Genomic DNA, 13794 nt, shown 5'->3' with positions numbered 1-13794 from the left:
CAGCACTAGTAAAACCCGTAAACGAGTGAATTGCAAAAAAGTGTAGGTAACACAATGGAATATTCACAAAAATATGAAAGAATGTAACACAAAATGAAGAAAATGTATGTGTTTTTTTTTGTGTTACGTCACACAAAGGACGCCAAAATCGACGCCGCAATATTTTTCACGACGTGTAGAATAAAAGTGGCGTCGAATTCAGGAATCCGCAAATACTATGGTAGCCGATAGCCAAGTAATTTATCAATAGAACAATGTTAAAACAGTAGTAGAAACGGTTAGCTTTGCAAACTTTTAGTAGATTGGTTTGGTTTTGGTAGATTTCTCGGTTTGGCATGCTTGATGCTCTTCACATCACCACAGACGGAGGTCGACAGTTCGAATCTGTCTTGTTCAACCAATTGATGGAGGCACATGCACGCATACGAAGTATACGAACCACATATTACACTACCATCCTGGAGCTAATTGGATTATTTGCATCTACTATTATAGTATATACCTATGCCTTATTTTTACGCCTAAGACCCTAAGCTTTTAACAAAAACCATTATTTCTTTTATACCTACGGGCGGTTTAGCTCCCGTACCTACCTCTATTATACCTAGCCACGTGCTAAAGCAACAATGTCCTTTAAATCCGTATCCCGTATCGTGATAGTATTAAGATTCAACTCGTCTACATCGAGGTGGTCGATCGTCCTAAATACATTACCAAAACATGTTAACTCGTATGAGCCGTTACATAGATTTGAACCTTAATACTATCATGATAATTATTGATTAATATTTTTAAATAATTTGTTAAGCATATTTACACTTGCAAATATACACTTGCAGCATTCTAATATTATGGTATGGTAAACATATAACATGTTATATATTCGCGATTCATGTCAACAGCCCTAGTGTCAGGCCCCCGCCACCCGCGCCCGCCCGCGCCCCCGCCCCGCAGTAATAGTTATCTGTTTCACTCGGGGGCAAAGTTGTTGTTCAATCGCTCGTGCTAATATTGATACCCGAGCAAGCGAAAGATTCCAAAATTGAACCGATAGCGTAGCGAGTGGTTAAAAAAATGGAATCTTGAGCGTTGCGAGGGTTTCAAAGCGCGAGGGTTAAACAAAATTTGCTCCCGAGTGAAACACAAAATGTTTCACCACACCGACCCGAAGCAAATATTAAATGTAAAATATCAAACAAAATCAAATCCAAATTAATGTTACCTATTAAATATTTATCATCCAAAATCATCATAAAAGTCAGTTCTACCAGCAAACATAAGAAAACAACTCAAAATTTGCATTTGATTACTTTGCCTCACATGTGAATAAAATGCAACTTTGCTATCAGTTTTTGAAGTGCTAAGAAAGCCTTTCCGAGTAGGTGTGGTGAAAAATATAAAGTTCTAATGCTGAAACGTATCACTATCACTGTTTAGTTAGAACAACATGAACCTCATAGAACCCTCTTTCAAGTGCTATTGAAAGAGGCGGCTATACAGGGCCTGGGGCCTAGGGCGGCGAATAGTTATTTACGATACAAGTGCGGAAAAGAGGAAATTCGAACGAGTGGCGATAAATTAAAACACGACCGAAGGGAGTGTTTTAAATCCACACGATTTGCAAATTACCTATTCGCACGTGTATCGTACAACGTTTTACAGTACATGGCCCTTTAAGCTTTTGACATACGCACGAAAAGTGCTATTTTACGCACTAGTGCGGGAAAATAGGACCATAATTATATACTTTAAATGATATTTTTATTATTAATTTGTATAAATGAATGTCATTAGTCATTGCCTACATTAAATGTACTTAATCTATGCTTCCATAAATATATTTACTATCATTATCAATATATTACAAGACGTTGCACATATGTCGTTGTTTCACTTATATGCACACCAATATAGCCTAATATAACTGGAAAGCCTGGCAGGCTAATCTTTTAACACGTTGGCTGCCATGAACATTGAACATCACCGTTGGGATCACGTAATCTTCTCTGTGTGCCCATGAACATCACCAGTGGAATCGAAAGCTCGTTACCTCTTTATTGACCTCAGTAATAAATGTATAGTCAGATGCTGGGATCACTAAATTTGTAAAGGGCGTGGGAGATACACTTTAGGTGAAGGATGGTGGGCAGCCAATGTGTTTAATACTTCGTTTATTTTTGGTAGGCTTAATTTTGCTGCCCTTTTTAGGGTACTTACCGTAGGGAACTACTACGTTAAAAAAAACCTATGCTAAAATAAAAGGTAAAAAAACCTATTTCTATCTAAAGAGTTTGTATAGGTGTAACTGGGTCACAGCTGAATTCTTATAATGCAAACCGAAGGGCTATATGCAAGAGTACTCGTATGGAATAACAAACACCTTACGACAAAGACCATAATAACTGTCTACCAAACTTGTGTCTTTAGAGAATACTCTTGTAGGGGGCCGAAACCTGAACGTCGTAAGCTAATCAGGAACGAAGACTTAATTAACACCTTCCACGTGCGCTGCCTTCGGAGTAGGTAGGTATGGTATACTAAACATAACATGGAAAGACAGGGTTACTGGTTACCAACGAAAGTGCGCTGGAGTTTGTTAAGCTTCCTAGTATCACCGCGCTTATAATCTGAGACCGCGCTACTCAAACAGAGACGTTTGCGGCGGCTAGGGCATGTTTAACGAATGGACAGTGCTATTAGGCAAGTGCAACGTAAGACGTCATTACTCCGCTTTAAAGACTGCGTAAAGCGTAATATGATTGCGTTTAACAATAAAGCACTGCAACTCATGGAAAGACCTAGCAACACACCGCGTTGAGTGGAAGAACACCTTTTAAGAGGTCGCGTAACCAATGTTAGGTCCTGGTTTCAAGACTTGGCCCGAAAACGAGCAATAAGACATATATGTGCGATGAGGGTCGCCTTAATGCGAACCAGTAGGTATGTTGCGGATGCAGATTTTTTATGACATCCGCGGATGCGGATATTTAAAGCCTCACATCCGCGGATGCGGATGCGGATGTCAAGATTTGGTACTCAAAAAACGTCAAATGTTACATATTTAGTATTTTTTATTTACAAAAAAACGAACCGTTTAGTATTTGAACAAGAATATAGGTGACGTTCCACGGCAAAAGGTACCTTATGGCGGCTGGCGCTTACGTCGCATGGCGCCGCAATAATATTGGAGCGGCGTTAATAATAGCGTAAGCGCCAACCGCCATAAGGTACCTTTACCTGTGGGACGTCACATAGGTGTGTTTTATTTAATAAACAATAACTTGGCCGGTTTTTCGGGATCTAGACGATTTCGTTATATATAATGACGAAATTACCTAAAGGCCCCAGTACACAGTGAAGGATGGGCCATGCCACACCCTGGCCATTGTGTACAGGGGGCTATGCTATGGTATGCAATGGCGGACGACTGCCGTCAGTTGTATCAGCCGTGGTGAGCAATCGGGGAGTTGTCGGTTTTTTGGCACACTTCAAAGGAATCGTGGCGTACCGTGGCCTGTGGTGTTCACACAGTCGCCATTGTTTGTTTAGTTTCTTGAATTTTTGACCGCTTGATTCAATGTTAATAGCACAAAATGTCATCATTGTGGAGCAATGAAGAGACTTATCAGTTTATTATAGATTTATATGAATCAGAGCCTGCAATTTTTTTTTTTTTTTTATGCACCATTGTGTGAACACCTACGTGATATAGGCCTACTGTTGCGCATTGCAAAGCATGGCTTGGCATGGACCATCCTTGACCACTGTGTACTGGAGCCTTTACACTTACGCCAGCGGTGCCGTCTCTAATACGTTCCTGTTACCTACTTGGTCGACATCCGCATCATGCGGATGCTCCGCATCGATTTTATGCGAATGCGGATGTTGAAAATAATGCGGATGTTCCGCGGATGCGGATGCGAATATTCGCAACATCCCTGGTGCGGACCCTCGTATTACTTGACAGAAATGTGGACGATTATGCCGTTCAAAAATTGTGTCATATATATATATATAGCCACGAGCGGTCCTGTCGCTAGATCACAGATGCTGCTTAATTATTTTAATCATCTGTAAATATATAAAAGGCCTGATGATGATGCTTTACGCGGCCATTGCCAAGATGAGGGGGGCGAAGTGCACCTGCCGTGTTAATGCGTCGTTTAATTGTACATAAGCCCGAAGTACGGTAAAACCTAGGATTTACCGGAAAACCCCAAGTTTTACCGATGCTGATCGGTAAAAGCCCGAAATGTCAATCAATAATACCGGTAAATCAAAGAAAAATCCGGTAAATTGAGGGCCGCAAGAACCGTTACGGGTTTGTATTTGTAACGTCATAGAAGCGTCGGTTCCGCCAGCATCGTTGTTTAATCTCTCTCCTCACACAAAACTAGTGTCCGACCGAAGGTTGGAGTCTGTGCTCAACTACTTATCCTGAAGCCTGAAGCACGGCTTTGACTCCACATGAAAGTTCCCCTCACGGGGGCACTTCAGACTTTTAGGCCCAGGTGAAGATCGATACCCAGCCTTGCGATATTGTCAACAAAAAATTTGGGGCTCGCTGCGCTCGCGTTTTTGGCTGTTTTGGTTGACCCTGTATCTACATGTTAGCTTGACTGGTGAATGAATAGAGTTAGACCAAGAAAATTCTGCAATGATTTTGATAGCATTATAAGCAGTGCAGTGCAACTAGTGCAAATGTTATTTATACGTCATAATTTCATAGAAGTTTTGACGTTTAATAATAGTCCGGTGGCCGGCTGCATGAAACAAACCTCATCAAAAAATAGAATATACCTACCCTGTAGAGGTACCTGACATTTAGTAGCTTCCAACGCACTTGGTCGGCCTAGGCTTAACCTGGCAGATTTTGTACAAATGGCAAAAACGTTGGACAAAAATTCATCAAAAAAAACCTCATCGAAAAATAGAATGAAACTTGTATGGTAGGATACCTGACCTTGAGGACAGTAAAAAAAAAGTGGTCGGCCTCACCTTAGCCTGGCAGTTTTTGCAGTCCGACCAGATTTATTGGGTCACGTGAGAGCTACAATTTACCTCATCGAAAAATAGAATGAAACAAACGGATTATAATAGCTAAAATAAGCCTGTTGACGTATGTCTTGGTCGGCCTCACCTTAACCTGGCAGTTTTTGCAGTCCGACCAAATTTATTAAAAAATCATCAAAAATTTTTTATCGAAAAATCGTATGAAACTTGTATGGTACGATAGCTGCCTTTGAGGACAGTAAAAAAAAAGTGGTCGGCCAAATCCTGTGTTGGCAGGTTCCTGTGTCCGACCAATTTTGTGGTACCACGTGAGAGCTACAATTTACCTCATCGAAAAATAGAATGAAACAAACGGATTATAATCGCTAAAATAAGCCTGTTAACGTATGTCTTGGTCGGCCTCACCTTAACCTGGCAGTTTTTGCAGTCCGACCAAATTTATTAAAAAATCATCAAAATTTTTTATCGAAAAATCGTATGAAACTTGTATGGTACGATAGCTGCCTCAAAAGGACAGTAAAAAAAAAGTGGTCGGCCAAATCCTGTGTTGGCAGGTTCCTGTGTCCGACCAATTTTGTGGTACCACGTGAGAGCTACAATTTACCTCATCGAAAAATAGAATGAAACAAACGGATTATAATAGCTAAAATAAGCCTGTTAACGTATGTCTTGGTCGGCCTCACCTTAACCTGGCAGTTTTTGCAGTCCGACCAAAATTATAAAAAAATCATCAAAAATTTTTTATCGAAAAATCGTATGAAACTTGTATGGTACTATAGCTGCCTTTGAGGACAGTAAAAAAAAAGTGGTCGGCCAAATCCTGTGTTGGCAGGTTCCTGTGTCCGACCAATTTTGTGGTACCACGTGAGAGCTACAATTTACCTCATCGAAAAATAGAATGAAACAAACGGATTATAATAGCTAAAATAAACCTGTTGACGTATGGCTTGTTACAGATGGCTTTCACAAATTCAATGTGGCGGTGTGCGGCAGAATCCACTTGCATCAAATTTGATGCCACACATTGTGACTGGACATTAAAAGATGAAATGTATAAGATAAAATGGTTTGAAGGGCACATAACGCCTTTGCGAGTCGAAGAAATAACAAGATGATTATGATGAACAGTAATTATTAACAATAAAAGGGTTATTTCCACTAGTTCCCACCTTTTACCACTGGTAACTACTGAGAAAAAAAATCCTAGTAGTTACCACCAACTCGGTTTGGTGGTACCTACTGGGAATTTTTATTCCCAGTAGTTACCACTGGTAAAAGGTGGGAATTTTTTTTCTACTAACCGAGCTTCGAAGGAGAAATGCTACAGTTGATGGAAAAAAGGCTGATTTGATACAAAGATAATCACTTAATATATGTTAATCTTGTGTATTTTACCATTTATTAAAATTTTGGAAGGCTCACGTGCAGTTTTTCCTGTTATATTACAAGTGTTCGATTGAAAACTAAGCTTTGGTGTATACCTAGATCACCTGCATGTACAAGAAGGCGTTTCATATACGCCCGCCCATCAGATAGGTACACAAAGTCATGATGCGTATGGAATACAGCATGTGTAGCCAAGCCATTATGCCCTAAATTATGTACTACTTCGTTAAAACTTAGCTTACCTGTGTATTTACTCTTTCCAAAATATTTATCTTCCTTAAATTGCAGCCTACACAAACGGTCTTTGTCATTTGCCTTAGTTTTTGGTACTCAAAGCTTTTTCTCACCGATTTATGCATATCGGGTCCTTGGGAAAAAAGGGAGATCCTATAGGTATATTTCCACAATTTGTCGCACACTATTGCAGTATTGTGGAGAAAAAAAAACATACAACCGCATTGATAACCTCTTCCTTTGGGATTTGGAAGTCGGTTAAAAAAGGAGAATGTTTACAATTTATTGGAAACAATGTATGTGATTTGACAGTGACAGCAACTCCACTATGGAGGCGCCACCTGGCGTGATAAAATGTCAGTTATGCCTCCTCATTCTATCTGTAGTGGAAAAGTAGGATATACGATTCAAAACTTGTCAAAAATCGATGAAAACCTTTTTATTTTTGACATCTGTGAGACATCATCTCAACGTAAGTGTTACTCTGAAACCACGTCGGTAGTTAGAAAACGTTATTTAGATATTAAGTAGATAGATTTATGAATAAAATTTGAACTGAATGTTTTCTTTTTTTTTAAAGCCCTCTAAGACCTCCATGGACTCATTTACTTATGACTTTTTTCAGTTAGCATTATTAAGTTAAGTTCAAGCTGCGAAGAAACCATATTTTCAATAAAGAAATTATTATTCTTTATAAATGTGGTCGGACTGCAAAAACTGCCCGGCTAAGGTGAGGCCGACTAAGCCATAAGTCAACAGGCTTATTTTATCTATTATAATCCGTTTGTTTCATTCTATTTTTCGATGAGGTAAATTGTAGCTCTTACGTGGTACCACAAAATTGGTCGGACACATTAACCTGCCAACACAGGATTTGGCCGACCACTTTTTTTTTTACTGTCCTAAAAGGCAGCTATCGTACTATACAAGTCTGCAGCGGATTTGATAGCCCACGCAGTGAAAGTGTTATTTTAAACGTCAAACTTCTATGAAATTATGACGTTTAAATGACACTTGCACTGCGTGGGCTATCAAATCCGCTACAGACTTTTTTTGGTCCGACTCTATGAATTTTACACGCTTTGGAATGAAAATTGTCGAGTTACGAATTTTTTTCAAAAAAATGTATGGTGCAGAAACAAGAAATCATTATTAAGTACCTACTCAAGAACCGCAAAACAAACCGTAATATTCTCGCAGATGGTTATACTACGAATTATTTGTGATTTTTTGGCATATTACATATATCCGTCACGGGTGCAGCTTTTTAAAAAAAAACATTAATTGTTTCTATGGAAAAAGCACGAAAACCAAAGTCAACTGTTGTGAGATATTTTGTTTTTTTGTACCGGCTAAATACATTTTGTTTGAAAAAAAATCATAACTAGTATTTTCGACTCAAATCGTCTGAAACTTACAACTTAGCATAAACATACTGGGCAAGACCCATTTCAGTCAAAAAAAATCTTAATATATATTATGTTGACTTTGGTTTTTGTGCTTTTCCCATAGAAACAATTAATGATTTAAAAAAAAGCCGCACCCGTGACGGATATAATAATATGTAGTATGCCAAAAAATCACAAATAATTCGTAGTATAACCACCTGCGAAGATATTACGGTTTGTTTTGTTTCTTGGCTAAGTAATAATGATTTTTTGTTCCTGCTCCATACATTTTTTTGAAGTGAAAACTTCTTTAGCGGCGCTGAGCACTTTTTGAGGTGGGGAAAAAATGAAAACTCGATACAGCGTAACACATAACGCGTAACGACGACGACGACGGCTGACGTCATGTGTCACGCACAATGTTATTCACCAAAGAACTTTAGTCATAACCAGGTCATAACGTATCATAATCAGGTGAATTATTTAAAACTGGAACTTTTATATTATTTAAGCAATAAAGCTCAATGTTCTAATCTTGTACGGGCTAAAATACGAGAATCTCAGTTACATTCTAACTTTATTCAAATATAATTCAATAAAGCTGCATCTTGATAAAATCGCTAATAAAAGTGAAAACTCAGAATATCATGACCAAATATATTTAGATGCGAGGTCTGCAAGGTAACTTTACAATTTCTATTCGAATTTTAAACAATTAACGCTACAAATTTAAGCTCACTAGCCAGCAATTTCGGAACTAAAGTTTTTCAATAGTAAGGAGGATGGGTCAATTATACATAGGTAGTGCTGCAGACATTTTGGACTAGTCATTGAGTTTTCACTTCTGTCGGCACTCCAGGGGGCCGATTTTTGAAATTCGATCGTTCGATCGTTCGGAAATCGGTGGAAAACGGCGAAATGCTAATTTTTGAAATACTAGCGATAGAAATTGGGAATCGAGTGGTATTGACCACTCGTTTTCAATTCTATTAGTAGAATTTAAATGCCTAGTAGTAGAGATATTATTGAACGAAATTTAATACACGAAATCGAGTAGTCGAATTTAAAAAATCGGCCCCCAGGAGTGCCCCCGATTTTTTTTTTAATTCGTAATTCTCATTCCACAACTTTCATACCTAATCGTCTAAAATTCATAGGTTACTAATGCCTAGCAAAACCGATTTCAATCAAGAAAACATAAAAATAACTTCGGTTTCTATGTCAATGACAGCCTAATTTCAGCCCACAGTGTGGCGTCAGTCCTCACAAATTGGTATTCAACCGTCCGCACCTCATTTTATCGGTAATATCGGTCAATATCGGCGGTTGAATTCGGCGAACCAAGTTGGTGTTTGCATCCGCACCTCCTGATTCGATTGGGCAATTTAATCAGATTGGCGAAAAATTTACTAGTCAGGATCTGGTCAGGATACGCCTTTAGCCCCCATTCCCACGGGCGCTTTTACAACGCGCGTTAAAAAAGCGTTTGAATGACACCAATAGATACATGTGTATTTATTCACACGACAGCGGTGGCGCTAAATAATGACCGTAGTTATGCAGAAAACGACCAACTCAATTTTTTTATCAATGCAGAAAGAGACCAGAGCTACTGAGTTAGGGTGTAAGTCACTTTGACAAATATAAAAAGTTGGTCGCTTTCTACAGAACTACGGTCTTTTATCACGCGTTGTTAGATTTTCGACTTACCTAAGCCTTGGTCATTAAATCGAATTTAGAGTGCGGACAGATTCAAGCGCTTTTTAACGCGCGTTGAAAAAGCTCTCGTGCGAATGGGGGCTTAGAGTCCGTCGCTGCGACCGGCTGTAAAGCCCCCTCCAGACTACGTGCGTGAATCGCGCCGCGACGTCGCGGAGCGAACATATCGCGAAGTTGACGTATGACTCCACACTCGCACACTTCACGGTGATTTCGCAGTTTGGTTTGCGGCAAGATGGCGGAAAAGCATCAGCTGATCGAGTTTAACTGTTAGTTATCCATGGCATCATACGTGATTTAGCTGTTTTTCCATTTTGTTTTCTTGTGAAACCGTAAAATATAGCTGCTTAATATAATATAATCATAATACTCGTATAATTATCTTGCCACAGAAGAGCCAAAATAGTGTGTAATGTGGAGTCTTGCAAGTTCGCGCTTCGCGTCTCCTTTGACGCGGGCCGAAATACCGACAAAAAACGGAGAACAAGGCGCGAAGGCGTGAACAATCTGCGAAATCGACGCCACACTTGCGTTCGCGGCTTCGCCCGCGATTCACGCGCATAGTCTGGAGGGGGCTTAACGACCGATTTGTAAAGTAGCTAACACACTATCGCACCGCACCAAGGTCATTGTGGGACGCACCCATAAGTAAAAGGGAGAAAGCGATATCTCTTTCTCCCTCTTACTTATGGGTGCATCCCACAATGACCTTGGTGCGGTGCGGTAGTGTGTTACGGCTCTAAAAATGCATCGTTAAGCCCGCTCCACACTCGTGCGCGAATCGCGGCGCGAAGCCGAGTCTGGAGTCGATTTCGCATATCAGCGAACTAGACTCCACACTCGCGTTCGCGGCTTCGCCCGCGATTCACGCGCATAGTCTGGAGGGCGCTTTACATTAGGTCCGTGTTCTATGTATAAGCCCCTTTAGCAATCACCGCTACCTGATTGGCTACTAGGCTAATCAAATTCAAATTTTTCAGTTATGACATTTATAATGGGACCAACTTCGTAATCACTTAAGCTTTTTTGGCCGTTTCATACATTTTGATCGAGTGGATGTCGACGTTTTCTATGGGAAGGCCAATATTTTTTTTGGGATTTCGGGGTTGGTCCGATAGAAAAAGTTGTTCAGTATGACCCAGTATGACGGGCGTAAGCCATAATGCTATGTTGGGGGCTGCAATAGTGTCCTGGCTGCTCCTTCGTCGGATGCTATTGCAGCTTGTACGAAAGGCTTTAGTATATAGAATAAGTTAGTTGTAAGAATGTATAAATTTGTAGTTTTTTATGGAGCGACATGTTCACCTCAGTGACAAGCTCTAAAAATAAATAGAAAAAAAAAGTATGACGGGCGGCTATACTAATCTGTAGACACATATTATTAATCTGTGAGCTAGTTCAGCTAATATTTCACGTGCATCTGTTATTTGTGCACGCTTTTTGGAAATAATTATATCTCTGGCGTCAACAATCGGAATCTTTTTTTTGAGTTGAGGGATTGCGATGTTGAGGCTTGATTTTTGATCTGAAAGAAATTCAATCAAGATTAATTTTATCATGAGCAATCCAAGCTATAGTCCGTTTTTTTTAGCATTAGAAAGAACTTCGCAGAAGTAAGCTTCTGGTTCCAAATCCGGCACTTTCAGCGGTAATAATTTGAAGTAAATTATATGTATTGACCATGCTACATTAGATAATTCAATAATTATTAACAATTAAAGAGCCCGATAAAGACTGCACGCTTGCTTCTGTGGAGTTCTTTCTAATGCTAAAAAAAACGAACTATATTCAATAGCAATACACAACAGTATACGCAAGTTACCTTTTATTTTAATTCCGTCGTATTTGTATGATATCCTTTAAACTCTTGTCAATTAAAGGCATATCCAGTGGCCTATTTTATAAAGCTACAAGTTACAATTTACAAGCGGAAGTCTCGTTCTAACACATAGAGTTAGAAAGAGACTTCCGCTTGTAAATTGTAACTTGTAGCTTTATAAAATAGGCCACAGATTAGTCCATTTTTCGCCAATCTGATTCAATTGCCCGATCGAATCAGGAGGTGCGGACGCAAATACCAATTTGGCTCACCGAATTCAACCACCGATAATGACCGACGCAAGAATACCAATTTGTGAGGTTAGTATTTTCGTTCTGGGGCATTTATTCAATTTCATCATCATCATCATCGTCATCTCAGCCATAAGACGTCCACTGCTGAACATAGGCCTCCCCCTTTTTTGGGGGGTGAATGCCATAATCGCCACGCTTGGCAGGCGGGTTGGCGATCGCAGTCGAGTACACCGAATTTGAGGGACGCTGCTGCCTGTCCACCGGTGGTCTTGGACGTGGTTTAAGGACATACCCGTTTATTCAATTAAGAGGGCTCTAATATCACCATAAATCTAAAATTGGAGATTGACGCCAATTTCATTACTGATCAAATCGACCGATTCGATCAGTCCCGAAGGAATAAGGAAGTCTTCGTTAAATAATACAAAAAGAGAGTGTGTAACTCAGAAACTTAGGTCAGATCCAACGGTCTACTTCTGTTAAAAACTATTAATAAGAATTCTCTGTAAAGGCTTCGTCACACAGGCGCGTTTTCCGGGCGGCGCGTGAGCGGGGCGCGCCGCGTAACTAAAGCCCCTCATTCACACTCCTACCTTGTCGTCCGCCTTGCAGGACTACGGTGTAAGATATAGCTCACACACCATCCTACTTTGTAGTCCGCCTCACAGGACTACGGAGCAAGAAATAGCTTACACACGGTACTAAGGGCCTACCGCGAACCACGTTGGACGTGCTAGGCAGCACCCCTGCCCTGTCACACTTACGTACGAATTTACACGCGCGACGGAGGGGCAACACGTCGAACGTGGTTCGCGGTAGGCCCTCTGTTTTGCCGTCCATCACCAGTACTATGGCATCCTACTTGAGTTTGTAGGACGGCTCGTAGTCCGCAACCCCCATACACGATCCTACCCAACGAGGCGGATTACGAGGCGAACTACAAGGTAGAGTGTGAATGGGGGGCTTAACAGACTATCGCACCGCACCGTGACCTTGGAGTGTCGCACCCATAAGTGAGAGCGAGAAACGTATATCTCTTTTCTTTGTTAGTAGAAAAAGGCGGCAAATTGGAAAAATGTAGGCGCGAAGGGATATCGTCCCATAGAAAATTTTAATTTCACGCCTTTTTTTACTGACAAGATTTGCTTGACCACCTATAGCTACTTTACATATAAAACGCTCACGCCCCGCTCGCGCGCCACCCGTAAAACGCGCCTGTGTGACGAAGACTTAATTATAGTTCGTCAAACATATGTATCTCTGGTCAAACCAATTTGACAGTCAGTAAGCCCCCATTCGCACGACAGCTTTTTCAACGCGCGTTAAAAAAGCGCTTGAATCTGGTCGCACTCTAAATTCGACTTAACGACCAAAGCTTAAAGTCTAAAATCCAACAACACTGAATAAAAGCGTCACAGTTGTCGTGTGAATACATAAATGGTTATCCATTTGTGTCATTCAAACGCTTTTTTTAACGCGCGTTGAAAAAGCTGTCGTGCGAACGGGGCCTAAGAACCAGGAAAACTATACTCATTTAAAGTAGCTAACACACTATCGCACCGCACCGCGACCCTGGTGCGTCGCACTCATGAATGAGAGCGAGAAACAGATATCTTTTTCTCGCCCTCACTTACCGGTGCGAAGGGTCGCGGTGCGTGCAAATTGCAGGCACCTTTCTCTGTCATTCTATTCTAATTATAGCTGGTTTGCAAATCTTATCAATAAAAAAAGGCGCGAAATTCAAATTTTCTATGGGAAGAGATCCCTACGCGCCTAAATTTTTCAAATTTGCCGCCTTTTTCTACTGACCAGATCTGCTTGACCAAGTATACATTTCATGGATCGAACAATTGTTTCCGTCTGGAAAGCCCCCTCCACACTCGTGCGCGAATTGCGGCGCGAAGCCGCGAACGCAAGTGTGGCGTCGATGTTCGCAGACAGCGAAATCGACTCCACACTCGCGTTCGCGGCTTCGCCCGCG

The sequence above is a fragment of the Cydia fagiglandana genome, chromosome 13 (assembly GCF_963556715.1).
Source record: "Cydia fagiglandana chromosome 13, ilCydFagi1.1, whole genome shotgun sequence".
In the NCBI taxonomy this organism is placed as follows: Eukaryota; Metazoa; Arthropoda; class Insecta; order Lepidoptera; family Tortricidae; genus Cydia; species Cydia fagiglandana.
Note: the sequence above shows the minus strand (reverse complement) of the source record.